General features: G+C 39.3%; 1 protein-coding gene across 2 annotated transcripts in view; it reads right to left on the minus strand.

The window, feature by feature from the left end:
• The window catches only part of LOC132956355 (sex comb on midleg-like protein 2), a 486,888-nt gene that overhangs the window by 157,409 nt on the left and 301,948 nt on the right, over nucleotides 1–27,531 (minus strand). The window contains exon 16 of one of the 2 annotated variants that reach the window (XR_009666015.1): nucleotides 6,775–6,822. The exons of the other annotated variant lie outside the window; for it this stretch is intronic. The gene's annotated coding sequence lies outside the window, so the exon portion shown is untranslated. Of the gene's footprint in view, nucleotides 1–6,774; nucleotides 6,823–27,531 lie in introns of those variants that run through there. 2 annotated transcript variants of the gene reach the window in all.

Here is a 27,531-nt window from a genome sequence, read left to right on the forward strand (position 1 = left end):
TGGGAGTTGTTGTCTTTCATCGACATGAGCTAAAAAGACACTTTATGCCTTTTCTCGGTCAAGAAGGCACCAACTTCAAAATGTATTTCACATTTCTACTAGAGCTGCAACAACGAATCGATAAAATCGATAAAAATCGATAAAAATCAATTAATAAAAGTGCTGGCAACGAATTTCATTATCGATTCATTGCGTCACGCCATTATTGCGTCACTCCCTATGTCGCAGGCTGTGGTGACGTAGACGCAGAACTGTTTACATGCCGACAGCGTTGAGTACAGTGTGGCGCGGAGCTAGAGCGTGAGAGAGCGGAGCTGGAGTTCTGGTAATTAAACATGGCAGAGGCAGAGAGAACGAACCGACCGAAATCTTCCAAAGTGTGGGAGCACTTCACACTGCAAAAAACAAAAAAGTGTGTTAGTTGCAAGCTCTGCAAAAGTAATATGTCGTGGCACGGGAGCACCACGGTGATGATACAGTACCTGAAAAGGAAACATGTTGGAGTCATCGATGAAGAGGAAGGGAGCTCGACATCAGGCTAAGTCACTTCAAAATCCCACGTTTGTCCCGTTTTCAAGTAAGAAAATGTTATGTTAGTCTCTCCGGTTGCTCGTCCGGTACAACATAACGTTAGCGTTAGCTGGTTAATGACAATGGCAGAGCAGACTTTTTACTTTGTCAACGCCAAGCAAGCTTAAACTAAAGACAAGTTTTTAATACTATGCCTTTTTTGGCCAACTTTAAATACGTTATCATGTACATTCTTTGCTTTTTCCCATATTATTTAATGTTGAGTTGAAGTTGTTTTTTTGTGTAGGTGTGTGTTCACCTTTGTGTAGGTGTGTATTTTTACATTTTATATTTTATATACATTTTATGAACAGACATTCAATAAAGCGAAGACTGCTTTAAACACCACCAACAGCAAACTGGCTCTCACTACTGATGTTTGGACAAGTGTAGCCATTGAAGTCTACCATTGTTACCTGCCACTACATCACAGATGACTGGGACATGCAGTCAATCTGCCTCACTACCATACCACTGCAGGACAGACATACTGCATTTAACATTGCAGAGTGGTTGGAAGAGGTAGTAGCCAGGTTTGAAATTCCTCCTAGCAAAATCATTGCCATAGTCCATGACAATGGTGCCAATGTTGTGGCTGCCGCACGCATTTTGGAGGAGAAGCATGGGTGGTCCTCTGTGCGTTGCACTGGCCACACTTTGCAACTCATGATCAATTCTGCCTTGAAGCATCCAGGCATTGAAAAGGCTGTTGGGGCTGCAAGGTGTCTTGTGGAACATTTAAAAAAAAGTGAGCACAGCCATGTTCAAGATGTAAGCACACGGTGGAACAGCACATTTTATATGATCCTTCGACTGATTGAGCAAAGGTGGCCTGTAACAGCAATACTGTCTGACAGCTCTGTCACACAGAGAGGCAAAAGGTAACTGGATTTGAAACCAGACCAGTGGATCCTGCTGGAAGAGCTTTTAACAGCATTCAAGCCATTTGAATGTGCCATTGTGTTCATGAGTGGAGAGAAATATGCGACAATATCGGCAATACCTCCACTTGTGAAGGGGCTGTTGAAGTCCACCCAGAGGGCTGCCCTTGAGTCAGCCCCGCTGCGGGATTTCCAACGCACTGCTTCACAGCAGCTACAGGAGCGTTGGAAAAGGGAGACTGCTTTCTCAGACACAGCAGCAAACACAGTGGTTCTTGCAACAGCGCTTGACCCGAGGTTTAGGAAACTGAAGTTTCTTTCCCCTGTAGAAATCCTTCATGTTCAAACTAAAGTGCAAACAATGGCACTTGGAGAGAGAGAGGAGATGGATGTGCAGCTGCATGTCACCTCCACCGATACAGCTGCTGAATCTACACCTCCTGCCACTCTACTTGATTCACTCTTTGGTTCTGATGGTGAAGAAGGGGATGGAGCAAGCGAAGCTGAGGATGTCCACATTCACACCCAAGTGAGTGAAGAAGCCCTCAGATACTTTGGAGAAAAGAAACTTGCCAAGGAAAAAAAACCCATTGCAGTGGTGGAAGGAAACAAGGACAGATATCCGATGTTGTCCAGGCTAGCCAAGTCCTACTTATGCATCCGTGGTACCTCAACACCATCTGAACGGCTGCTCTCTGCAGCAGGCAACATAGCTTCCAAGAGGAGAGCCAGCCTTAGCCAGGAGCATGTAGACATGCTAACATTTTTGCATTGTAATGCAAAGTTCCTGAAGAAAGGGAGTGAGTGAGAGAGAGTGAGTGAGTGTGTGCATCTGTGTGACTGTGTGATAGCACCATGCAAGATCGCTTTATTGTTAATGTTGAAACAAATCCTGTGAACAGTTTTGTGATTTGCATTTGTCTTTATTTATAATTTATTTCTGTTTGTGACAGCTCAGGTCTCTTTAAACAACTGTAATACCTCTTTTTGTGCACTTTATAAAAGAAAGGAGTCTATTTATTTTTGAAGATGGGGTTTAGCATACATGTTTATGCTTTTTTTGTGTTACTCCAGTTATTTTAAATTATTATTTATCATTTTATATTACTTTTAAAAGCTCAGGGACGTCCAAGCAGTAACCTGTTGTTTGTGCACTTTTGTTGGCACTGTTTAAATAATGTTCTGTTTTTGAATAAACGTGTTGAAATTCAAATCATATTTTGTTTTATCCGATTTATCGAAAAAATAATCAACCAATTAATCGATTATTAAAACAATCGTTAGTTGCAGCCCTAATTTCTACTACATATATGACCCAATGTCAATACAGATTCATGTTTCAACGGGTGAAGTATCCCTTTAACAAAGTGGCTGAATAACATTGACCTCAGGGCACTTCGGCAGATAAGAGTTATATGAACAGATGTCTGAGTGAAAGCTCAACACCAAGCTGCAAAACAATATAGCCCTCAATGGACGGTCTGTTGTATTTACACAGGAAAATATGTGTGTTTTAGTGTGTGTGTGTGTGTGTGTGTGTGTGTGTGTGTGTGTGTGTGTGTGTGTGTGTGTGTGTGTGTGTGTCGGTCCATGGAGTCCATCCAGGCCCAGACGCCATAGATCCAGATCCAGAACAGTTCTAGTGGCCCCTGAGCTCTTGTAAAACTAAAACTAGTTTGAATGTGGAGCTCTCTCTGCAGAGTGAGAGAGCTGCGTCTGTGCTGCTGCTCAGCTGGGACTGACCCGTCGGAGAACACCTGTCTTTAGACCAGACTGACCCACAATCTGTGAGCACACATCATAAACAAGATTTTCTGCATGTGTGCTCACTTAAACAGAAATAGATGATCAGCAGGAAAAATAACATCTGTTCAGGGTCATAAAATCAGAATATCTGGCTCATTTTAGAGTAAGGGATTAAGTTGGTGCAGTGTTAACTGTGTGAATGGTGTTTTATTTTAGTGCATTGACCTTTTAGCAGAGGTAAAGGTAGCACAGTTAAACTCACTTTTTAAATATAAATCTAAAATAGGGATGTTCTCGATTAGTCAACTTGACAATTAAAACGTTGTGTCTCTAGTAATTCGATTTAACTAATTCTAAACAGTTTTATCAATGTATCCTACAATGCCGGTAAAATGTTGTGTCTAAGCTGTAACCCAACCACCTGCCACTAGACGGGGCTGTTTCTCCGATTAATGGGCCTGCTGTCACCACTCTACTTCATCAGGCAAACAGTTTGTTAAACTGCGCATGTCATGACTATGAAGGTCTAGTACCTTAACGTTGAGTGTGCGGGAGTTTCTTATGAAAGAATGTGTCAAGGTTTTTTCTATTAAGAACAGGGATGTTAACATTAACCTGCGAGGAGGACCGAAAGGCTTGTGGTACTAGCACTGCTTACTGCTTAGCACGTGTTACACTCCGCAAACAAATTTGATTTTTTTTTACCAGCAGAGCACTTCATTGAGTGCTACTCGTTTCAGCTGAGCTGAAAAAAGCCATGAATTTTATTATTAGGGAAGTTTATGAACTGTTTCAAGTATCCATTTATTCTACATATATATATATACATATATATAATATTGTATTGAACTGTGTTAAATAAATTGTGATCAGTTTTGATAGTTTACTAATCAACTGGTCTGAATTTATATCCCATTTAGTTAAAAGAGAAAACCCTACCATACAATTATAATACTTTATTAGTATTGCTAATTAAACATTTACAGGCAAAATATACTTATTTTACTGACTCGTATGCATTTTTGTAGAGCCAATGCTAAGTTTGTATGTTTGGATCTTATAGATGCAAATAAGTGTCCTTGCTGAAGGTTTTAATAGTTTGGGTTAATTTTTACATCAGTTTATTTGTATTAATCTCTGATAATAATGCTAGACTCATTCAAAGAAAACAGAGGAAATTGTATTAGTTTACCTGTCTGATGCTCACATACCCCTATTTTTATTCATAATTAAAAAGATCAAAAAAGTGTCCTCTCAAATATATAGGTGTAATGATTTTCCATTTGTTGTCCTGGAAGACAACAAAATATAACTGCAAAAACAAATAATTGATTTCCTACACTAACCAAGATGTTTTGAGTCGAGTAAGTATTCATTTGTTTTTTTTACTTCTGTGATTTTAAGTGTCCAACAGTAACACCACATGGTGTCTGTGCACTAAATCTAAACTGCTCCAACAATTAAAAATCTGCTAAAACAGTGAAGGCCAAGAAACTTTATAATTCAGACTATACAATAAAAACATGTTAAGGATGGGCAACATTGTCTCTGACCCTACCCACACCCTGAACAGAGAATTTTTACTTTTACCATCAAACCTGAGATACAGAGTTCCATGTTTTTGTAAAGTCAGATTGAAGCAGTCTTTTTTACACAAGTAAACCCTTACATTGAATATGGAGCTAAATCCCAGATCACAGCATGTTGAAGGCCTCTGAGTATTTGTTTGGTGTTTGAAAGTTGTGTCAGTGTATGTTGTCTGCAGGCTAAATCACCCTTGTGTAAACTCATTAAAAAAATAAGGTGACTTAACAGACATTTATTAAACTGAAAAGTTTCCAGGTCATAATTTTGATCGTTACCGTGAATACAGGAGTTTTACTATCAGGTATTTCTTCAAATGAATCCAATGAAGGTAATATTTCTGTACAGATGAGCAGAACGTCTACACTGTTAATGCAGGAAGCTGTTCAGACAACCTTATTGACTACAGAAGAATTGACATATGTTCTGCTGCTGCTGTCCGGAGTTGTCCTGCCCCTCAGCAATTACTATTGATTCCTGTGTTTCTGTTTTACTACCATAGAGCACAACATTACTTGTTAACTTCCGACAAATAATGACATCTGCAAAGTGAACAATGTCCTACATGGCAACCCCAATAATTATTTCAAGTTGTAACCAGGGAAGAAAATATTTAAAGCTTTAGTTTATGTCTGTTTTTCATGGGGGGGGGGGGGGGGGGGGGTTGTTTATTATGTCACATTCTTTCACACGAAGTGAAAAGGCATGAGTTTGGGAGTCCTTGCGTTCATTCACTAGGGCATTACCATGTTCTTTGATGGACTTCATTTGGCCCAAAAGGAGAAGGACGTAACCCTGTTTATTTAAACGCACAGCTTTGTTGGAGTTTAAATGCAGCTCTGTCTTCATTCCTCAGTCACTGTGCCTCCATTCAGTGCAAAAAACAAAAACCTTTGACCTCTTTTGTCTGCTCCATTTGTTGCTCCATTCGATAGCAATCTTTGTGCTTTATAGGTTTCTCAATTTAACAATTTTCCAGTAAAATGAGGTTGTTTCTCTTTAGACCTGCCTTTGGCTTTCCTGGACGAGCTTCTGGTGGGAATCTGCACCTTAACACTTCTTTAAATGATGTTCTGTTGGGCATGCTCTCCTGTGTGACATTGGCATAATAGATTTCAGTCTTTTTGCTTTCTCCCATTAGCTAGTCACAATTAAAAGTGTAAGCAAAGACACAAAACAGACTCTCAGCCAAGCAGTCACTGGGTCTGCCCAGTTTTTCTTATTACAGATAATAGCAGGATTAGCTCATTCAAAACGGCCCATTATTTGAGCTAATATTCAGCCCTTGCTCAATACAGTGTGGGCCTGACAGGTCCAGATCTCTCCATACTCTGGGAGATTACAGTATTTAATATCACAAAAGAGGTTTTAAACTCCATGTCTTAATTCAGCCCTGCTCTTACTCTTTTTTTGTTGATTCTCAGCTCTTAGTCAAATGACTTCAGGGTGATTCATGGGTCACATCTTAAAGCAATGACAGTGTTAGAGCAGAACTTTTGAAAAGACACTTTAATATGAAGTTTGAAAGCAGTTAAAGTTGAAACGTTGATCTGATTAAAACCTCATTAACATGTGCACTCTGATGGCCAAATTCAGGTGAAGGGAACTGCTGGTGCGTTGAGTTCAGGGCTGCTCATCACCTAAGATTTTCCTTCTGGAGTAGTGTAAAGTTAAAGGCTTTATATGCGATTTTTTGATCCAGCAGATGTCGCCCTTGAGCTCCAGCATGAAACCAAAACAACTTGCGCTGCATTGTTGTGTTAGCATGCTAATGCTAGTGATCTTTATTATGCTCGTATCTTCACACTGCATGTAAATTTACCTGAAATGAGCGTGATCTAGAAACACATTTAAGCAGTGAGTACAGTATGTTATTCTTCTTTTCTCTAGTCCCTCAATTAAACAACTTTTATACACGAGGGGAAGAGTCAGCCGGCCGTCCTGGCGATGTAAACAAACTGAAGATAGGACTTATTTTTAGACAGAGTTATTTTAAGATTGATTTATATTACATTTAAGTGTGGAAAATCACATATTAAGCCTTTAAAGCCCATGGCAGACTAATCATCACACTATAAAGATACTTGCTTAGCTGTGTTGTGTTAGCAGTCTCATACTACTTTTGAGACTATATAGGAACCACAAGCAGGCCTGCACTCTGGGAGCGTACAGTTCTAAGGGGTAAATGTAGAGACCCAACTCCTATAACAAACTTGACTATTTCACATATTAACTTCAAGGCTTAAGTTTGAATGCTCAGCGGGTAAGATAACAAATATGTCAATGACTGCGAGACCAATGAAAACCTTGGCAGACTTAGACTGTTTCATTATCTTATCTTGGTTGACTATAAGAAGGCAGCCCTATTTGTGCTGCTGTTAAAAGGTGCCGTTAATGTGTTTGTGTGTTGCTTTGTGGATGCTTTATGTATCAGTGTCGAGCCGCCTCTGTTAGTGTCAGTTTATGAGCAGCTTTACGAGCCGGTCACAGCTCTGCTCACCGAGAGTGATGGAGAGGCCTTGAACAGCGCCATTGACTGGCCTTACTGCAGCTCATCTACAGCCGGCTAAAATCAACAGCAGTATTAAATGCTTTGGTGAAAGACAGACCTGTAAAACACTGCTGTGGGCGAGTGCCTCTGTGACTTCTAACTTTCTTCTTTCTGCATCAGCATAACTGTCAGCATCTCCTCTGAAACGATGTGTTGAACAGAAAGAATATATCCAACAATATTAGGGGACAGTTTGGCCAAGTCCCCATTTTAAATGACCAATACATCCAACAACAACACACACCAGATTTGGACTTTGAGATAAAATATGGCCTCCTGAATGCGTCTTAAATTCTGACCCACCACAGTGAGGGTGTAAAAAAGGCCTCGGTGGAGACAGACAGGAAAATGTGGTAATATAAGGTGTTTTATGGTGCCGCCAGGGATCTCCTGATAATCGTGAAATATTGTAGCAGCGCTGGGGCCAGAAATTCAGCCTTCAAGATTCCGGGCAGCGTTCCTCTTAACAGGATCATAAATTAGTTTGGCAGCTGGGTTCTGAAGTGTGGGCCACACAGGACAAGGACCTGAACAAAAAATCTGGCTCCAAACTTTTAACCATATTACAAGACTTACTCTCCATGTTGGTGTGAAAGTTGGACAAGAGACTGATGACTCCTAGATGCTTTTTTATGGGCTCCACCAGAAAGACATCATCAAATCAAATTACTTAGACCCTCCCTCCACCTTTTGGACCCGTTTGGAGTACACATCATGATTACGTAACAGCAGTTACACAGTTGCATTGTGATGGCAGAAAAAACTAATTAGCAAATGGAATCAGTACTTATATTGATTTACATTGTTCTTACAAACATTGAACGGTTAACTAATTGATTAACAGAGAGTCAATACTAACTAAGTGTCAGGATTTGGACTTGTTCACTTTCAGATTTCTTTTTCTTGTTTTAGTTTTCTCATTCTTCCCTGGTGTTGCTTGTTTCCCTTGTGGGTTATCTTAATGTTTCCTAGTTTAGTATTTAGTGGTTTTATTTTGTAATTGCTTATCCTTGTGTTTCTCTGTACTAGTGTGTATTGTTATTGTTGAATTGAGTTCTCTGTGTCTTTAGTGTTTCCAGTTACATATTTCCCTCTGTGAATCTTGTCTTTAGTGTTTCTCTCTGGCTCTGTGTTTTGATTACCCTCATTGTCTTCACCTTTGTCGTTTGTCTCACCTGTGTTTGATTGCCCCTTGTATTTAGTCTCTGGGTGCATCCAAATGCAATGTGCCTACACAATCTGACAGTAGACAGTCCCTACTATCCGTGCTGTATCCTTTTAGTACCTACTGTTCAGTAGGCACGCACAGTAGGCAGATATTTGTTCCTACTGGAAGTGGTGTCATTAGCCCGCCTCATGTTATTGACTCTCATACCCAGATGTCATATGCACAATGGCTCAATAATTAATACAAAACTGCACATTGCATGAAAATTATTTAACAATCTAATAGGCCTCATCTATCCTCGTTTTTTTTTTTTTTTTGGAAGCGCATGTGAAGTGACGTTTTACATTTAATTTCACACAGCCTTGTTGGTGTTAAAATACAATTAATTTCCTGAAAGGATGCATCCAAACCATACTGCACAAAACCCGGAAGTCAGTATCCATGCTGAGATGTTCAGTCTATTGATGTGGACCCAAAAGAATGGTCACTGAATGACCACGAGGGTTCAGTCTACTGAAACCTCCTACTGAAAAGTCTGCACTGCATACTGAACTGTGACTATTCAGAAAGGGCCTCTGTGTTTCTTCCCTTCTGTGTCAGGTTGATGTTGGTCTATGTCGGATGTCAGACGTCTCCTTACCCATGTTCTTGTGTGGATTTCCCTGTTTCTGGTAGTGACTTTTTGTGTTCTCAGGTTTTTCGTTGGACTTTGTGTTGTATTTGGACTTTCTAATGTAAGCTTTTGTTTTCGGCTTTTTGTTTAAATAAATATTTTTGGATTCTGCAATTGGGTCCACCTCTTTGTTTTCCAACCATTATGACACTTCGTCATACAGGTGCAGTTTACCATCAACAGTTTTATTATGGTGTTTATGATAGTCCATCATTTTATAGCAGTGTTTTATGTCCTTGCCGCTGGTTTGATCCTTAATAAACAAAAACCATCTGACAAATACAAAATTGTATGCCTCAAGAGATTTGTATGCCTTGAGTTTATCTTTAGATGCTGGGTTTCTCCACAAAGTATACGAAGATTTCCGGCCACACACAAGGCATAATAATATTTTTCACACTTAAATGTAATAGAAATCAAGTATATCCTCTGAAAATAACTCTGTGAGTCATGACTGTCTACAATGGGTGTAACACCCGAGTCCCACTGTCTGTGATGTTTTCAGAGTTTTCTGAGTCCTCCAAAAGTTATTTCTAGACAACTTTCTGCCATCAGTTAGACTCCGCCCACAAAAAGCTCATCACTGTGTACAAACACAAAAATGGTAAATAGAGCTCAAGTATGAAACACCCACTCCAGCCCATTATCCTACAATATAAACACTTCACAAACCATTCTGTATCAATGAGATGCATATACACAAATAAATGTCTTTAAAACGCACATAGAACATATCATCTTTTTCTCTCTCCCTGTTTTCCCTTTCCATTTGTCATTAATTTTTTCTATCATTTTGTGGTTTGGTTATGACGAGTACTTGTATTCTTTACATACTTTTGCATAATAAAAAAAATTCTATACGAACTCAGAATAAAGTTGAGGTGTTTGAAGTTCCCAATGGACACCTAAATAGACTCTGTGTGAGTGTGCGTGTATGTGTGTGTGAGGAGGGGACAGCTTTAGTAAACCCAGGGCTCATAAAACCAGCAGGATTTATATGGAGTGAACAGAATGTCCAAGAAGTGCTCATGAGACTTGTCCTCAGACAGAGCAGGGAGGGGTACCACAGAAATGCAGTAATCTGCTCTGTGTTCACTTCACACTATAGGATTTTTTTACATATTCACTGCTGAAAATTTCTGGAGAATTTCAGGAGGACTTCTTATCTGGTTGTTCACACATGCACCTCCAAGCTGCAGACTGTCACTGTCGGACGGGAGGAGCAGCGGGGGGTCTCGTGAGACACGACATGACATAAAAAGAATGATGCGAAAATGGCGGGCGAAGCAACAGGGTCAGATGCACATGATCAAAATATGTCCTATGTAAGTCTTTTTTTGTGTGCCACTGACAGATTGTGATTTTTATTCTATGTGTCTTTATGTAAAGGTAAGATGCTTCTTCATTGAGTCAGAAGCGCCAACTTAATTTGACAAGTTTTAGATATTTCTATGCAAATGATACGTGTGTATTGATCTACTAATTGATATCATGTTAATGAAAGAATGATACATGAAACATAAAATTTCATGCATATTTTAACACTTGAGCCTGCAGGTTTTGCACCCAGCTGCTTCTATAGAAGAGATGAGGTCAGAGTTTTAAATTTAGTGGAGAGCAATGCTAACAGGCCCATGAAGCTGTCAGAGTCAAGATAATGATTTCCCAAAGTTTTGAGACGAGGATGTAAAGACAGAAAGATCTTTGTGAACATGTAGGAAAAATATAATTTACATACATGTTTTGTGGAGGTGGAGCCCTGTTTATTTAATTTCCATCATCTTTTGTGGCTCTTTTCTGGGAATGTAGATTTGCTAAGGCATGTCACTTGGTACGAGGACTTAATGAAAATATATTATATAGGGTTTTACAATCAAATATCTGTACTTGTGTTAACCATATACCCTATAAAATCTATGAATACATTTAATCAGATATTTGGAAAGAATACTGAATTAAAAATCCGCTTATTGCCCCTAAAATGTTAGGTGTACTTCCTGTCTTACCACAACAGCCATTTTAAGGTCAACTCATACTTCTAGTCTATCTATTTAAATGCAAAATGTTTGCTCAAGTTTCTTCAGCGTTCACACTACTGTGGCATTTTAGACAAACATTTGCAAAATCTTTGGACACTTACATTAATGACTTTAAACTATACAGCTGAATGTGACATGTTTGCACACTTTTAAAACAGCAATAAAAACAACTGAACAAGAGTTTAGATTTAACATAAACCTTCAGAGTGTGTTGTTGAGTGTCTACAGGCCTCCTTTAGACAGATAGGTGTGTGTGTGGCGAGCAGAGTTCATGACAGTGAGGTGGAGCGGGTCACTGCGAGGTCAGCGAGGCTCTCTTGGTGGTCTGCAGATGCTGTGAGTGACGGATCAGGCCGGAGACCTCTGAGTTCTGAACCACAGCGCAAGGTTATCACAGTCACCATCGCACACTTCCCAGGTTGTGGCGAAATGTTATGGCTATCACTGACAGCAGCTTAAAAGTGAGTTACATCAAATAAAGAGCTGCAGCCATGCATGTAAGAGCGCTGTGCTGCAACATGTGAGCCAAATTAAATCTCTGCTTGGCTTATTTTCTGCCTCAGAGGCTCACTGTTGTTTTAGTTTGCATTAGTAAAGGTTAGCAAAAATTATATGGTTTGCAAGAGCTGACTGATATCTGATCGTGCATTATGTTATTTTCTGACTGATTAGTTGAATAAAGGAAATGTTTTTGGAGCTGCATTCTCATTTAAAAGCAGTGTACACACATGCAAATGCACACATACACATCAGCTGAAGCAAATCCAAGAGGTTTGTCCCCACTTTTTGAAATCCCTGGGACTTTTTTAAGGTTGTGCTCCCCAGTAAGAATGAGTCATTGGCCTCACAATGGGCCACAGTGACAGCCCGTCCTCTGTGCAGCCCTGATAGCAGCAGAATGCCACTCTGGGAGGGTTTTTAGTCACTTTATATTCTGTCCACGCCGAGGTCCTAACCCCCTGTGTCGGCCCCCTCACCCCTCACCTCCTGTCTCCTCTAATGTGGCTTTATTGACTGTGACACACTGAGCATGGAGACGATGACCAAACAATTAAAAGTGCCCCCAAAGGAAGGGCCATTAGAGTCACAAACCATTCCTCAGGCTTTGTGTGCCCGAGCGTGTGTGTCTGTGTGTGTGTGTGTGTGTGTGTGTGTGTGTGTGTGTGTGTGTGTGTGTGTGTGTGTGTGTGTGTGTGTGTGTGTGTGTGTGCGAGGGGTTTGTGCACAGTCCAAAGTGTGACAATACACCAGCGGTAGTGGACAAGTGAGGCGGAGGAAATTCCTCTTACCCCACCATCCCCCATAAGCCCATGAATATGAAACAAACTCTGAATTCACTTGGTATCAAACTAGTACAAAAAAGTAGTTTAACTGGGAAATAAATAATATGGCAACATTAAACAAAAAAATTAAATTATTCAGGCGTAGAACTGAAACAAAGATGCTAAGTTAGGGCTCTGCATTAAAAAGTGGAGATAAAGTTTGTACAAAAAGTATGGCCGACTGCAACTTTAACCACCACAAAATGTCTGCCTATTTTTGATCCAAAGGCAACGGGACTGGTAGAAGATCTTGAAGACGTTTCACCTCTCCTCGGAAAGGCTCCTTCAGTTCAAACTATCTGGTGGACGGTGCTAGAAATGTAAGCCTCTGTGGATCATCCACATGCTAATGATCAAGGATGGTTATATTGGTTATATTTAGACTCTAGTTGTTGGAATTATAAATCTATGAATAGTTGTTTCTCCTTTTCTGCTTGAAAAATAGATCACCTACTAGAACCCACAAACTTAAACAAATCAAATCAAAGAATTGTAACTCCTGGCACATGTGTGGAGGCCGTGGTCCTTGAAGCGGGCGGCCCAGGTTTGAATCCGGCCTTTAGCTCCTTTCCTGCATATTGTTCCCTACTCTCTCTCTCCCTGATTTCTGACTCTATCCACTGTCCTATTTAAATATAAAATAAAAAAGTATTAAAGCATAAAAAGCCCAATATAATTATCTATACAAATACAATTTAAAATCCAGAAATGTAGTTTCCAACTTTAAAATTGAGCCTCCCTAAGTAGGACATAAAACTCAAACAGTATGACTACCCTGACATGATTACTTTACCCTGGGTAAAGAACTGCACTATGGTAATATTTAAAAGGCAAGAATGTACACATCTGATTGTCCACTAGGAACAGAAAATCAAATGTGTTCAAAAAGTTTACCCATTTCCAGTAAATCTTGTAATTTAAAGCCAAATAGCACCCAATACACTTTTAAAACAAGCTTCTGCTAGATTAGAAAATATTAATATAAATCAGATCATTTTGTCCTTTTTTTCCCCAAAAAGTTCCCTAAAATTGGAACTATAACTTTGCAAGTCCAAGAACATTTTGATTCCCAGTTTGATAGGTCGACAGACTTAACATCATCTTATACGGAAACATGGCAGACAAAAGATAATGTAATTACAGAATAAAGACCTCTTTCTAAATTCATCTATTGCAATACAACTTTTGAATATGAAACAAGCCAGGCAAGGTTTGCTTAAGTCAGAACATCAACTCGTAAATGAACTTCCAGAGTTGACAGACTTGATGTGGCAGAACAAAGCAATGCTTGGCTTAAACCTTTTTTGAGTTTATATTTCCTGTCAAGTTAAGGATTATTTATCCTTTTAATGTAATTGAAGCTTTAAGCATTATTTTCTTTACATGTAGACTGGCCCAGATAAATGATTTGCCTAACATAACCCATCTTATTTTTTAAGCATCCAGTTTTTAATATCTAAAACTTGTGAAGGCAAAGTCAGAAGAATGACTTCCCATCTCAGAAACAGACTAGCCGAGTGAATGCACTTAAAACAGGGTGAATTCTCAACTTCTTATCTACAGCAACACCAGCAGAGAGTAAGCACACCCTCATTCTGGTGAAATAATCAGGAGAGATGAAGAGGATCATATGATCACATGCTGCTATTGTTGGCTGATAACTGTAACTCAACCCTGGACTCTTTAAACCAACTGTCTCTGAGTGTTTTCTTTCCTGAGATTACTTCCCGACACATTCAAAGCCTCGATAAAACTAGGTTATCAGGAGAATCAAGCCCGCTAAAGCTCGAGCAAACATCTCTGAGATCAACTGGATTATGATGAATCGTGTGTGTTCAGCTGCCACATGAAGCCCGCTCTCTGCAGAGATGGATCTCTAATGAAGTGGGGGAAGTGATAGCAAGTGGATAAAGAGCTTTAAGAAACACACACACATGCACACCTACAACACCTACAGGGGACTATCATTCTACACATACCAAATGTTGACCCCTCGTTCTGCTCATTTTAAAAATACAAAAATTAAACAGACATTTTGCTTCAATATCTTTACCTATATTATAATTGTATAATTTTAAAGAAAATGTCAAGAGGGGACTTGGAGGCTGACCAATGTCCACAATGTCTCGCACAACTTCAAGTTCCTTTTTAGCAAAAATTGTCAAAACTTCATCTGACAAGTTTGGACATAGTTTTGGTGTCCCCTCTTGAACATGCTTTATATCATCCTAAAACTGACTGATTGCCAGCTGGTCCCCTGTTGGTGAATGTGTGACAACACCTAAGTTCCCTGTTAGATAGGTAAGCAAGTACACACAAACACATGCATATAAATATGTGTGTGTAGCTCTTGAGTATTCCTGACAGCATTGAGGGCTAATCTTGTCTTTTTCTCTGGGTCTTTTTCAGTCTTCAGCGAAGAGAAAACCTCATAATGACGCTGCTAATGGTCTGCGAGACCTCTGACACCATGTCTCTGTTGGGGTCTTCACAGGGCCACAGGCCAGCCATATAATCGCTTCCATGAACTACTCATAGCCCTTTCAAATGTGACTTTTAGCCCTACCAGAGAGCTTAAATGTTAATTTGGTGAAATGCGGCTAATGCTCGCCTGTCACTTGTCATCAGGTTTGATTATGTCGGTGAGCTGTTGTTTGTCCTCTTTTATTAGTTTACGCTGCGATGAAATGTTCTGCATTTCATTATGACCTCCTGGAAACAATCCATGTCGATGATTTAGACAGGGGTTGGGAACAAACGCACACACACACACACACACACGCAATATTTAAATTGCTGAAAGTCAGAAGAGAGAACATAATAACATTTAATATTTTAGAGAACATGATACAAGATCATTTTTGTGCAGCTTTTTCTGATTTGTCCCATGGCTGGAGTTTAGAAAACCTCATCAAAGACTAAAAAGTTCATCTGGCAAGAATGACATTTGAATATCTTACCTATTAAAGGGTTTTTCATCAGACGCCATCTGTTCCATAAATTTTTAAACCAACATCCTTGTATCCAGATTCTGTCAGTTAATTTCATCTGTGTTAAACTTTTACCAGATCTCCTGCACTGAGACAATTTAATTACAGTCAGAGATGACATCAGGCCAAAACAACAGGCCCTTTTATCTTTATTTATGAACAGTATCAATTAGATTTGCTGCCTTTAAAGAAAATTGGAAGAACATGAGCCTGAACAGAGTAAAGCTTTGAGGAATATGAGCATGCTAACAGGTATGAAGAATTCAGTTTTCCTGTGCCAGTGTTTCTGTTCAGAGCAGAAATCATTAACTTCTGAATACAGTTCTTTATCCGAAGACTCACAGGTGAGACACAAGTTTAAAGTCTGGGTCAGTGAGAGAGAGAGAAAGAGAGAGAGAGAGAGAGAGAGAGAGGGGTTTCCTCTGCTTAGCAGTACAGTTTTGAACCAGATTATGATTTCTAAATATTCCATAAAAATATGCCAAGATTTTCTTCTAATTTATAAAGTGATTCTGGATAAAGTGGACCAAGTGTGCAATGTGCTGTTCAATTGACATGTTTGAGATGAAACATTTGAAAATATTTATAAGGGGCCTCTGCAGCTCCACTTAACACCTCAAAGACATTTTAGCTTCCTTCAGCTAAGTGATTTTGTTCCCTCTAACTATCTCATCAGCTTCATTTCTATCTGCAGCATTTCTATCTATGTGCATCTGCACATCTCTTAGAATACTGTAGGGCACCTGATTTACTGAAGTGTAAGTTAAGAGGTGGTGAGCACAGTTTGATGATGGTTAATATTGCCACAGTTTATGATTTGTTTTATCAGCTTTAAAGTGATATTATGCAAGTGTTTTGTTAACAGTTAAATTCTGCTGCTCAAGTGGCCACAGTGCAATTCCACTACAGTGCCGTGACCAAGCTCTGTCGTCATTAGGTCTTAAGACATTCATATAGATTCTGCAACACTGCATTATTTGTGTCCATGTCTGAGAAATCACATTGCCTTACGGTGTAGCAGAATCAGGGGAGATAGAGCACAGCACAAAGGGAGCTCCACTTACACACACAGTCAGACATGCACACATACAGTGCTGTTTTCTCCCATTGGCACCGCCAATCTCGTCTCAGCCCTTGAAATGTCTCTGTTGCTACCTCAGAAGTTGGCAGAGAGGGGGGACTGAAGAGCTCATTGTGGATTACAGAAAGACCATCAGCACAGTGTTTCCCCACACATAGACAATACCTGGGTGGGCCGCCCAAGTATATTTCAGACCTGTTTTTATTTAATGTTTTATTTATTCATAAAATTGTTGTGGTCACGAGAGCGAGCGCGCCTGCAGTGGACTTCAGGGCTTCGTGCAACATAACAAAACTCTTGTTTAAAAAAAATAAAATCCTCTTGACTCCTGCGGAGAAACAAGACACAGCAAAACCAAAAGAGCAGAATCACATCAGCTTCAGTGAGAGAGAGAGACAATGCCCACTGTCCGTACATCCCTCTTGTAAATGTGCCGACTGAGGTGCCTTGCTCCTATCAAAACTGAAGCATCTCATGGCTTTGTTTTAATAATGTTAATGTACAGCTGCTTGCTGCTGATTCTGTGCTGAACTCCTATAAATAACAGAATATCTGTTAATGTACATCTGTTTGTTGATGATGATGTGCTTAACTCCTATAAATAACAGAATATCGAGTAGAACTTTTCAAAACGTGAGGCTTGTCGTTGTGTCTCCCACTTCAAGCTTCTGGGTGACCACATCTCTGAACTGGACCTTCAACACCTCAACCCTGGTAAAGATGGCTGACTCACATATCTTGAGAAGGACAGAGTGAGGTACATATTTCCCCTCGAATAGTGGTAAAGTTTTACCGCAGCTCAGTCGAGAGCATCCTTACCAACTTCATCACAGTATGGTATGGCAACTGCTCTGTCTCAGACCAGAAAGAACTGCACAGAATGGTGAAAACCGCCCAACACATCATCGGTTCTCCAGTCCGCTCGGCTGAGGCTGTCCAACACAAGCCGTGTCTGACACAAAGCATTGTCAGGGACAACTCTCATCTGATGTGGTCTCTGTTCCTGGACCAGCATGCTCAGGATCAGCTTTTTCCTTTCAGCTGTAAACTCTTCACCACATAAAAATACTCTAATACTCATGGGCTAAAATGTGAAGCCCATAATGTACCTTAAACCTGCAATCTTTCAAATGAAAAGCAGGGTCTGAATTCACTTTCGCAGAAAGAAGTTGTTTCTGAGAAAATTAACATCTTACTTAATTTATTACCTCAGTGAAACATTTCCCTGATAAGTTCTTTTCCATTATTAAGTATTTCTTAATCAAACACAATAGTCATTTTGTAAATTATTGTTCAATTAAGTGTAAATTACTCTAATTAAGGTGGGCTTTGGGGCTTGTTAAACTCAAGATTGAAAAGTTGCTAAATACTGGGATGCCTCAATCAGGTAGGCTTCAACAAAACACAATGGGAAATTCCATGTTATAAACAACAAACAACAATCCAATGGGTGACATCATCATGGCTACATCCACTTCTTATATAATGTCCCCACAGTAAGACTTAATAAAGTAACCATACTCTGTAATAATTAAAACATGTAGTTGTTTGGATTTTTAAGGATATAATACTCTGGAAAAACAGCTTAATCAAATCACAAATATGTTTGTGAATACAAAAAAACCCTAATTACTCTGATTGATGAGTAAACTAATCCAAATATCCTCTGCAATACTGAAAACTCTTTTAGAGTTACCCACTACTACCATCTACTGGGACTTTACGGTATTTCATCTTCCTGCACACTCCATCACAACCACCTGAATCACGAAGCTCCTATAAAACCAGGGAACCACAATCTGCTTGAAACAAGAAATAGAAAACTTTAAAAACACTGCAGAAAGTACATAAACTAGACTGACGCGAAAGCAAACTCCATATTACATCCTGAACACTCTGCTCAGGAGGATTGTTACTCCGACATCCAAACATGATCTCACAACACTTCTTTGAGCTAAAGCTGGTTGAGCCAAAGACACAAACAGATGGACAATAAAACAGCAAATGTGGGACAAATGACACAGGGGCTGATAAATGTGAACAAGTCAGGCCTCTTTTGGACTTCTAGTATTGCAAAAAAAAAAAAAAAAAGTAAATAAGAAATACATGATTTATGACTCAAATGTCCTCTACATACAGTATGTCAAAAGAAGGAGTGTTCATCTGTTGCAGAATGGATCAGGTTGTGTTAAAAGCAATCTATCACTGTGACATTTTAAAGGTATATTTTTGAAGCATGCGCAAGGGTAAAACAAGTTTAAAAACATTCATAAGAAAAATCTGTAAGTAAAAGGTTTATAAAGCTCAGAGAGACAAAGACATAAATGAATATGTTCTATGGACTATGATTTGAGGAGTGTTAAAACTGCTCCAATTGATGCCTCATGTTTTATGTATTTATGATTTATTCTACAGCAGATTTAAATTTATGTCCCAGAACATAAAACACAGGATAAGTTGTTGATGTAAATTTGTATGCCTTTTGAGACAGTGCCCCCATCTGGAAAAACTTTGACAAAGACCTTCAACTCCTCGTGGCTCACACAAACACTCTGGGTATGTTTGTAGTTGTGATAATGTTCACATGAATGTGGAGTAATTCAGTGAGACATTAGTGCATTAAAACAGGTGCACATCTGTCAGTGATCTGAAAATGAACACTATTAGAAAATGAAAAGCTATCATAATAAATCCAGTGTTTTAGTGGAAGTTGCTGTTCACACCTCGTCCCTCGCCGGTTTTTGGAGAAGATTAATTCTGCTCAGAGTCTAATTTGGAACATCTGCTTAGCGCTAAAGAGGATGTGGTTCCTGTCATAACATTCCTCCGACCCGACAGCGTGTCATTCACTAATCAGATGACTCCTAGAACATCCACTGGGATTTGGAGAAATTTCTCCTCACACCCAAAGACTTACATAACCCAAGAAGAATCCGCCTGAAAAGGATCTGTGCGCAGACAAATGGGGCATAGCGGGTCGTATATGTGAACGAGGCAGACACACAGCAGAGACAGACAGCAACATGCTGGACTCCAGAGGTCCACAGGGAGTCTGCACCTGCTCTCAATAGTTATTTTGCGAAACAGACTTATCTCACTGCGTGACGCTGCTACAAATATATTAGCCGGGTTAACTGAAGCTAACAAATACAGAAAAGACTAGGCTGCAAGCATTTTACTTAATTACTAAAAAAATTTTTGTCAGTTGATTAAATTGTTAGCCATCAGCAGGGTAGCTTAGCTTAGCATAAAGCTAAAATGTGTATTTTACAAGTCATTGAAATGTAACAACAAATTAAGATCTAGTTTACCTTCTCTTTTATTTTGGTTGCAGGCAATGTTTTTATATCCTGCAATCCAAACGTAGACTGTAGATATTAATGGACGAAGCCTGAGTGACGTCACTCAATGTGTAACTGCAGGGGGCGCTGGAAGACCTTTGATGGAGGTCACGATGCAGTAAATGCTGTCTCACCCTAACTTCCAGCCAACCTAACGACAGGCTATGACCTGGAGCTGAGGCGGGTTTTAAGCCTCCTGACAAACCGTTACATCACACCAGCCTGTTAATCACGTCAGCTACACGCCTTATTATGAATAACACTTATTGTGAATATTCCTTCATAAAATCAAAACCGATGAGTTATGAAATAAATTAAATCCCCCACAGTGTGTACCATGAGCTAATCAGATCTAGTTAGTTTTTTAAACCAGGATGTGAACATGGTAGTTAAAAACTGGCTTTTCTATATCTAGGTGTGTATGTGACTTGTGATGCTTCTACAGTCAGCCTCAAGTGGACACTTGATGAACTGCAGGATTTTGCACTTCCGCATTGACTTCATTTTTTGACACCGCAGGGTGCCACTTGTATTTGATCTTCATGGATGTAGTGAAGCTGCTTCATACTCTTTCCTGCTCGCAAGTTTCTTCTTTTACACTATTTGTTCATACATCAAATTACACATGGCATTTTATAGAAAGGAAAAACTGTCATGATAGTGTCAGAATCTGTTGCTTTGTCTGCCATCTTGGATATGTTTAGTTTTTTGATTTGTTCCTTTTTGATTCATGTCTTACTTTTAGAAAATTCTCCCGGAGTGAGGGACATATCTACATGAGAAACTCTGGAAGATTTTAGGGGCACTCTGTTCTGAAATGTTCGAGGAGTGCGTGTGTGAAGAAGGCTTTCGAGTAATCAGTCACCTCTGATACCCCAAGTTAACTTGCCCTCTTTAACCTGACTTCGACAGCACAAAAGCATAGAGAAAGAATGATGATGCCATATTCAAGCAATTGGAAGTGAAAGCAAGTTAATCACTCATATCCCACGTATTCAGAATAAATGAGAAAGTTATCTTGAATTTTTGTCCAAAAACTTCTCTGGTTTGTCCCCAGCATAACCTTTTTGTGAATGTGGAGAGCATAGCAGTGTTTAATGTAAAGTCACCTCTTCAAGGACAACAGCCAATCAGCTACCAGCACATTTTGTGTTTTTCTCAACAGTTTGGGGTCCCTGTTGACAGTCTTGGTGCCGGCACCGACCTCAGCCGCTGTCAGCCCGGCGTACACAGAGGAGAGTGCTGAAATCACTAGCACATGGGCGAAAAAACACACACACACACACACACACACACACACACACACACACACACACACACACACACACTCAGCTCTTGTTTAGAGAAATGGCATGCTCAGCGTAACTCTACTGACCCCTGACGCACCAAGACCATTCTTTAAAGATAATAAAAATAAACTCACCTGGGAAACATGAGATGAACCTTCAACATTTAAACAGAGAAATCAAAAGTATGTTATTTATATTTTCAAGGCGCAATTTCTGCTGTAAAAATAATGACTAAAAATGTTAATGGCAGCAAAATTCCAAGACAATGTGTGTTTGTGTGTGTGTGTGTGTGTGTGTGTGTGTGTGTGTGTGTGTGCGTGTGTGTGTGTGCGTGTGTGTGCAAAGTGTGAGCGCATGTGTGAATGCTTACATGAAACACAGAGAGCTCTTTGTGCGTCGCTCGCAACTTCTGTAGGCAGTAGCAGACGGCGAGCTCCAACTTTATGTCAACGACTTTGTGACAATATTTATTTAAAGTTTGCATAAAATTATAAACATACAGGTGTATTTACCTGTGAGAACGGAGGAGAGCGGCTCTCTCCCGTCTCGTCTTTGAGAGCGGGCACTGTGCAGGCGTGTAGGACACATCAGGGCAGTGATTTGTATGTATTTGTTTTAGCCTCAGGTTTCAGGTTGAGCCGAGTACGTGTCACTTTCATTAACACGACAGGCTGCGCTGCTCGCCATGTGACTGCAAGGTCATCTAGAGTTACACACCTTTCCTCCGTGGTTACCAACAGGACTTATGTTGACATTTTCTAAATAGCTCCATATATCATGTCAGTTCTGAGTTTTTATGCTATTTTTTTTACTTCCCAGCCAAGTATTTCTTTGTATTTTGCAACCTTGTTTGTGTATAATTCCTGTTCCTTTCCTTCTCCTATTCTTATTCTGCATTTAGAAAACACAATGTGCAAAGAGTTTGTGTGGTAAATATAAAGCTGTGTATCTGGGGCAGCCTTGTCTCTTCAGTGGCCTCATAGCTGCTATTAGCCAGGTTGCAGAAGATTTATGAACCCCTCACAGCTCACTATATTAAAACAGCACCGCCTGCCAATTTGCAGGGTGTTGCAGGTGTCAGTGGGAGTGTGAGGTGAGCTCAAGCTGGTCAATGGCCCCATTATGAACCTAACACGTTCAGAATGGTAAAAAATATATATACATCCTGAAAACTAGCCTCTTGCTGTGTTTAAACTACATGTGTTTTAGTGTACAAGTAAACTAAAGAAGCTCTTAACGCACTGAATGTTAACAAAATACATTAACCCTATAAGGCTCGCTCATTTCAAACAGCTGTATGTAACTTGAAAACAAGCAACATGAAAACATGCATGGTTGGATGTACTGAAATTTTGGTAAGGCATTATATAAACTGCAATATATAACTGCAGGCAATCTTATTTAACCACGTGATGATCTACAAGCTCTCAGGCCATTGTTTTGATGCTGAAATGCTATAATGTAGTAGGTATTAATTTGACCATCTATCTTAGTTTAGCCAATCATAATGCTAACATTTTTAAATGGCAATAGAAAACAAGGTTAACAAAAGGTAAAGCTGATGTCACTTTGTTCAGCAAGGTTTTTATCGATGGATCTTTGTTTGTGTAGCGCCAATTTATAACAACTACCTCACGACACTATAGCCCCGACATTAATCCACCATGACCAAAGCACCTGGAAACACTGAGCAAAGTTACAGTGGAAAGAAACATTTTCCTTTTAACAGGCAGAAACCTGGAGCAGAACCAGACTTATGGTGAACAACCATCTGCCATCACTGTGTTGGGCTTTGGGGGGAGAGAGGGGGAGGGACCAAACAAATAGAACAACATCAACAATAACAACAACAACAACAGATAAGAGATGAATTGCTATCATGCCAATGATAATGACAAAAGTATGGGGATAGCAGGAACAGCAAAGTATGACAAGTATAACAATAGAAACATTGACCAGAAGCGAACCGTATCCAGAAATAATAATAATCCAGAAAAAGGCGTTGATATAAAGTCGCTGCTTTGTCACAGTGAAGTACAAAGGCTTTAATTCAGGAAGAAAGCTAGCTAGCTAATTTAGCTAATTTGAACGAGCGTCTGATTCCTGCGCCCCACAGCGGCCGGAACTTGTCATAACAAACCCCGCCCACTAAGACAGAAGATGCGATTGGTCAATTTTACTGTCACTTGGGAAAAAAATTCTCATTGATTTTTTTTTTTTGCAATGAACTTGAACACGCATGAAATATACAGTGTAATGATAGAAGATGAAAATATTAGTAGAAAAAGGTACCTACATTACAAACAATAAAAACAAACATAGCCCTAAATAAAATAAATAGGCTAATAATACAATAACAAAACAGTACATTTAGTTTTAGTTTACATTTAGATTTTTTTTTTAATAGAAACCTTAAATGTTCTTTCATTGAAATGCGCTATCCAGGCCCTCTGTAATTTTTTAGAGCTCTCACCAATCACAGAGCTGGAAATAGGCCGAAAATTTTTCAGCCATCCACCAGCCGAGACAAAAAATTCATGACAAACAGTCCTCTTTCATTTCCCTTTACATGCCAACACAAACCAAAAAGGTGTTTTTATTTTCTATGAAACGTTTTGTTTATATGTCGATTGTCAAATTGTGAAATGATAAAATACAATTTGAACTGATGGCTTTTCAAAAATATGAAAGCATACGCCCTCACAGCTCCACACTGACATTGACAAAGGTAATGACAATACAATGGGGAGGACTGACCTTGTTAATAGCAGATAAAGTTGAGCAGCACTAAGATTCAAATGAAAATTTATAAAAAATGATAATAGAAATAAGACTGATATTAATAGTTAGCCTATAACGCTACATACGTTGGGTCTACTTCAGGGATTTGACTAAACCACATGTAAGAAAATACTCAGGAAACAGTCAAAATATACCACAAATCATTTCAAATTGTCTGCGGGTAAACAATGTAATTTGGTTTGCTTTGCTTGCTAGCATTAGCAGTGCTAGCACCGTCAGCATTTGGTCCTCTTTGCAGGTTAATGTCCACATGGTTGTGCTGAATGGGGATTTCACATCGCTCTGGTTGATAGACCAATTTAACCTGACACCCTACATATATTTTTATCACACATTTACTAAACATAATGCCAAACCATGTTGCTCCTATGAGAAGCTATCTGTGCCCTGTGCTTGTTTACATCTGGGTAGTAGAGCGGGGAGAGCATGCAGGACCATTAGCCGAGGCTGTAGTCATAGACTGGCTGTAGCACGGCTAGTGCATTGCAGCTTTTAGCATAACATTTGATTGGCCAACACCACCTCCAGTTTGACAGGGATAGTCTTCCGCTGTGAGGTGCATGTGGGGACAACAAACTCAGGAGGATTTCAGGGACAGTCTGCATGAAAGTTTCAAGACATTTTCAGACATTTTCAGGTGTGTATACATGAAAGCAGTTTAAAAGAAAAATCATCCAGTCAGGAACATTGAACATGTTAATCACACTTTATTGTAAAGTAAGTAATTCAACCTTATCAACCAGTCAAGCAATCTTTTTTTGTATAGCATCAATTCATAATACTATTTATGTCAAGACACTTAACAAGAAGAGTAGGTTTAGATAGAACTGTTCATGATATCATGGTTGTTATGTTGCTCCTAGGAGCTAACATAGTCTTCGAGGTTCATGATCTCAGGATAATGTGACATCTGTAAAACATTTCAATGACATTCTATCTTTTGTTGTACAGATATTTCAGTTTGTACCAAATCTGTGACAGAAATTCTAGACACATATCCCACAGCACTGCTTAACTATTTGAAGATATGAATTATGCATTACGAGTATAGGAAGAATCTTTTTGTGCATGTGGTCTTTCCATTTCATTTGAAGTTTAATAACAGCAGGAATCATGCAGGAACAAAAAAAAAGATGACAGAGCATAACTATGAAATATGGAGGGTTTATGTGTAGAGAGGCCGTCCTTGTTATTGTCCATCAAAGACAGAAACTTAAGCCGCAGCAGGAGACTACGGACTATCCCTCCCAGTCTGCTGTTCTCTGTCTCTGTCCTTCTGCAGGACGCTCTGGATTTTTCTACAAACGCCCCTTTGAACATAAATTCAGTAGCATATTTCATCTCAGCTCTGCTAGGTTAGTGTTAAGCATTGAGCCGTCTAATCTAACCCGACAGTCAATTTTGGGGTCATTAGCGATCAGAAAGTTAGCGATTTAGCCTTATTATGCCGATTTCCTTTTGAAGTCGTCGACCCTGATTGCAGATCTGCTCGCTTCAATTTAATCTCACAGTAACCAGGTGGCAATTAAAGGAACCACCGAAAGGTTAGTGCCACAAAGTGTTACTTCTAAATCTCACACATGAAGGGAGCTCATTTCCATCTGTCACTACGGTTTTAAATGTTGCAGCCTCAAATTATGTTTTCGTCTGTGCAACAGAATCAAACCCGTCACAGCGACCCAGATCTGCTTCCAAGGGGCTGAGATACCCTGTGAAGTGATCAAATGTAGTCGTTTCTTTCACAATAAAACACAGAGCTTCTTGTTTTCAGCAGTTCTTCTATCATATCAGAGGCTGCTGCATTTGAACCCATGGTTGATTTGTGAGTTAAAGGAGCAGAGATAATCACAGGGCCTCCATCTTACGCGACCACAGCACTTTGTGTTTATGAGCACGTGATGTAAGCCAGTGCAGCAGGCTAAACTGTTTTTAATTTGACCAACAAGGTTTCAGTTAGACAGCGGGGGAGCGAGGGAGCGAGGGGAGGAAGAGGAGGTAAAAGAGGAAAACAAGGAGGCAATGAATCAAACTGAAAAGTATCGCCACAGGAGCCTCCAGGTGACCAAATGGAGTCGATTAGCAGAGAAAACTATTTCTCTGAACCTGACGACGGGAGCTCGAGGTGTTAAGGTCGGATCATCAGATCGAGAAAGGCTGTTAAAGGTTTTTGATACTTCAATACTTTTCAATACCACATGTTAACAATAAATCTCCATTGTTTTAATGGTTGATAGCATCAAAAGTTTCAAAGCTTTAAAAGACCTCAGATATTCAGCCGTGTTTTTAAACGAAAGCTGCTGCAAGAGAACGAGAGAGACCGCTGTCTGCACAAGTATGTTGGGACTGTGTTGTTGCCAATGTGCAATCTGCAAAAAACTAAAATCTTACCGAGAGTATATGTTTGTTTTTTTGTTAAAAACGTCTCATTTCACATAAACTGGACAAGTCCAGATAAACATTTTATTTCAACATATTACAAGTGAAAAACACGACCTGGATTGCTTGTTGTGAGTAAAAACAGGAACACATTTCTAATTAAGTGAATTAAGACCAAGATTTCATTTTAATAATATAAACATGTTGATTTTGTTAGCTGTATTTTCAGCTATTTTTACGAAGAATTTAATTTAATTTAAGGCCTGATTTATTACTTGTAATATCCTGAAATCAAATTTTTATCAGACCTTTTGAGTTCAATGTGGCATATAAAGTGTAATGATATATTTTTGACAAAAACAATTGATAAGATTTGAGTTTTTGCAGTGTAGATAGTGAGAAGGAGTTTGTCTGCAATTTAATTAAATGTTAATAAAAAATAAAAAACATGGCACAATATAGGCTGCATAGTACATGTACAGTATATTTAATTTTGCTGTGGAATCGAAAGAGTCATCAATATTGTTTGATTTTTTTTTATGTATGGAAGTTTGAAAATCTGGCGTTGTGACAACACTAAGATGGAGAATGAAAGAAAAAATGATGGTGGTCAAAGAAACAGAGAAGAGGAGAAAGACATTGTTTCTCCAGCTGCTCTGCCCAGAGCACTTAAACTTTATTTGGGTTTGGGTTTCCTTCATCGATTGATGCCGTTTGTCAGATTTCTTTGTGATGAGTGAATCTCTTCTGTACTTCACTTTTTGTTTTGTTGGCTTTAGGGTCCAAGAAAGACATGTCTTTGAAGATGTTCTTCCTTTTTATGATAATATCTACAATTAGAACAAGACACAAAGGGGCAAAACAAAGTTTGGCTTTAACTGAGCCCTGATTCGAACCTTACAAAAACATGTTTAAATATCACTTTTCATCTGCTCTAATCGTCAGCTGAGCCCCAAATGACCTCAACCTGTGAACTGCAGCCGAGTGTGTCTAAATGTAAAGTGACGTCTCAATATATAACAGAAAGATAACAGCAGCAGTGTTTAACATTCTTCCAATTCTTCACGTATAGTGTAAGAAATGAATTTTAAATTGGACACTCCTCTGCTGTTGAAGTC

This window comes from Labrus mixtus, chromosome 3 (genome assembly GCF_963584025.1).
Source record: "Labrus mixtus chromosome 3, fLabMix1.1, whole genome shotgun sequence".
In the NCBI taxonomy this organism is placed as follows: Eukaryota; Metazoa; Chordata; class Actinopteri; order Labriformes; family Labridae; genus Labrus; species Labrus mixtus.